This window comes from Panicum virgatum, chromosome 3N, assembly GCF_016808335.1.
Source record: "Panicum virgatum strain AP13 chromosome 3N, P.virgatum_v5, whole genome shotgun sequence".
Taxonomy (NCBI): domain Eukaryota; kingdom Viridiplantae; phylum Streptophyta; class Magnoliopsida; order Poales; family Poaceae; genus Panicum; species Panicum virgatum.
The window spans coordinates 45,007,941-45,011,309 of NC_053147.1; the positions used below are offsets into that span (position 1 = coordinate 45,007,941).

Consider the following 3,369-nt stretch of genomic DNA (forward strand, 5'->3'; position numbering starts at 1 on the left):
GGGCACACTCCAAATTTAGATTCCTGGCAAGTTCACACAAGAAAACCAAGTCAAACCTAATTCACTTAAACAAGGTAGAGCCAAATAAATCCAATTAGCTTGAAATATTCACACTCTAGCATTTAATACCCTTAATTCAACTCAGGAATTTGGAAGGAAGAAATCATACTTGAGTGTGATTATATCTACAGTATACAAGAATTTTTTTTGAAATTCACATTTTTTGACTCTCTAATATTCCGGAAAATCATGAATGTTACACAGACTCTCGTCCCCAGTGACGTCACCTGTTGGTGCAAATTTAGGCCAACACACGAGATGCACTATTGTGTGTAGTGAGCAGGAACGTGTGTTGTAGCATCGCCACTCAGACCGGCCAGACCGGTTTGATATCAAATCGGTTTCACCGGAAGGTTGGCGAGGATCCGATGAATGCTTGACTGGGAGGGACCCCATCAAGGCAAGCGCACGTAGGGTTTTTCTAGGATCAGCAAGCCATCTAGAATGTTTTCAAACGCCGTCGAGATGCAGGAAGAACAACAGATTGGGGTTGAAAGAGCTAGGGTTTGGAAAATACAAAAATAATGAAAAAAAGGTAATGATTGTTTTTTTAATCGATTGGATGCCCTCAATTGGTTGTGGCCCTTTACATTTATAGGGTGGGGAGGTCTTCTCTGAATAGGGTCGAAACCCTAGCAAATCTCGTACCAAAATATAACTTCTGCACAAATTCTACATACCTAAATTGCTCTTCCCTGGGTGCAGAACTTTCTGAAGCCATATCTCTCTAATCCGAAGTTCAAATTGGACATTCGACATATGCATTTCACTCGACGAGAGCTACCCAATGAGGAAATGCATTTTGCCTTTTGAGCAACTTAACAAAACTGGTCTGATCGGTTTGGAGGACAACTCTAACCGGTCCTCCCGGCTGTGCCGCTTTTGGTGCGAACAACATCAATATCTACTCTTTTTTTTTCTGGTCTGGCAACGCGTGGTGCAGCTGAATCAACATTGGTAGTGTTAACGAACAGGCCAGAATTCTTGCCGGGCTGTAATTGCATCTGGTAGAGGATATATAATTTGGAACGGGGAAGTAACTTCAAACAATAAAGCTCATCATCCTGTGAAATGTTTAAAAATATTTATGCATCTGCATAATCTGATCACATTTTGCATCGTGGCACATAGCTAACTAGCTGAGGGACATATATGTACATAGGCCACTCGAGGCAACATACAGTACTGGACAACACTGGGGAATAGCTAACGAGGGTTTGTTCCGTCTCCTTGCGTTGTCGCAATCAGGTTGATCACCCACTGCTACCAGTCTCGACCTGATCAGTCGTTGATACCCGATTATTCAACATTATATTACATAGTTGATATATATTATCAGCGAAACCATAGCGGCAATCACACACTCAGCCATGTGGTGACGCGTCGTCGTGTCGATCTGGCTGGTAGGGTCGGTGGGTCGCTCCACTGCTTGGATCATGGCAGATTCTTCTTGGGAGCCTCCAGAAGCCATCTGCCCCACGTTAGCTACGGTCTTTTTGTCCACCTTCCATTCCTGTTTCAACATTCTCTTCTCCTTCCCCGTCCATCATTCCTCCATTTTTGTTTTTGAGGATTATCATACCTCAGAAGCTCTGTGCGAGCCTGGTGCTTAGTAGTTGAGACTTGCATTGAGAGGTGCTCGACTTCCGGGAGAAAGATAAAAGGCTGAGCAGACTTCGGCCGGCTAATGGCGATGCCAGTGGAGACGGCGGTGTGCATCGCGCACAACGTGTTCCTGCTGCTCGACGGCTGGGTCTGGACGTGCGTCCTTGCCGCCGATGAGGCCGCGCGCCTCCTCCGTTCGGCGAGGCAGTGATCGTCAAACTTACTCAATGTGAGTCATCAGCAGCAGTTGTTATTGTCTTTCTGTTGATTATTATTCCCGGAGCTTCTTCACAGCCATCGCTGTTCTTCTTGCAGACTTCGGGACAGTTCTTAAGTTTAGTTTAGATATAAGTACGCTGATTCAGTAGTTGGATTTCATGACCCTTTGCATACAAATTTTCTTGAATGAATTTACCAAATTAACTAGTTATGTACTCAGTCCTCCCAAATTAAACTCGCTCCCTTGACATGTATATACTTAAAAAATGTAAAAAGTACAAGTCTGATCTTGTACTTTTTGCACTTTTCCTTTATGAACATGGGTGTTAATCTTGTTGTCATCTGGAGTATGAATATGCGTACAACTCCATTTTGCATGTTGAACGGCCAGATCCACAGGCTCAACGCTATCCATCAATAACTTGCACTTACAAGCCTGAACTTGTGGCCACTTGTAGAAACAGATGGCGCTACGCACACAGAGGTCACATGGGCTTGTCGTCAGTTATGTATTTCTTTTTTATGTTTAATGCAATCCTACTTAACTTGATGATGTGTATGACACAGAAGTTCAGAACATGCCATTAGTATTTTAGGTTCAGTATGTATGGTTAATAGGTGTTGAAAGATTAGCATGGTAGGGATGACAAATGTCGAGCTATTATCTTCATATAATATATCCATTTCGTAATATTGATCCTTTTATCCCATTTCAGGGCTCGTCATAAACATGTGTATATGGCAGTAGATATGGATGTCATACATTTTATCTTTCTTCAGTATATAGAGATGTAAATTCGAAACAGACCATACATATTTTCCGTTCTTTTCATTTTTGTTGTTTTCAATTTTATTAAGGATCAGTGGTAAGAACATATAGGCGACAAGCATGCGTGGTAGCATCATATTCCCGGTTGCTTCTCCTCTGATGTTTACGCATCCCTCAGAACTCGAATATGTTTCAGTAATATAGGTCTGGACGGTGAGGAAGATGAGTTGGATGCGCATTGTCTTGTATCTCGACTGGATTTTCCAGAATTCACTACTACAGAACAGGCCTTTATTCTAGGCCATTTGTCCCGACTGTTTTTGGGCCCGGGACAATAGGTGGCTTTTGTCCCGGGTCTAACGGCTAGCCGGGCCAGCGTGGGATAGGGATCTTTTGTCCCGGTTGGAGGCACCAACCAGGACAAAAGAGGGGCTTTTTATCCCGGTTGGTGGCTCCAACCAGGACAAAAGGCTGCGCGGACCTTTTGTCCCGGTTGGAGTCACCAACCAGGACCACAGGCCCCCCTTTTGTCCCGATTGGTGCCTCCAACCGGCACAAACCTCCTTGGCCCCCTTATCCCCTTCCCTCTCCCCCGCCCGAGCCATTCAGCTCACTTGTTCTTGCTGTTCTTGGCTCGGGAGAGGGGAGTTCTTACTCATTTCTTCACCACATTTGTGAAGATCTTTGATTCCCCCGTCCATCCATCGGCGCTAAAG

At 44.4% G+C, this 3,369-nt stretch overlaps 1 long non-coding RNA gene across 1 annotated transcript; it reads left to right on the plus strand.

The window, feature by feature from the left end:
* The first annotated feature begins 1,431 nt into the window (after positions 1-1,431).
* LOC120665989 lies at positions 1,432-2,879 on the plus strand. The gene is made up of 2 exons (XR_005671496.1): positions 1,432-1,894; positions 2,343-2,879. It is a non-coding gene; the product is annotated as an uncharacterized LOC120665989 (long non-coding RNA).
* The last annotated feature ends 490 nt before the right edge of the window (positions 2,880-3,369 follow it).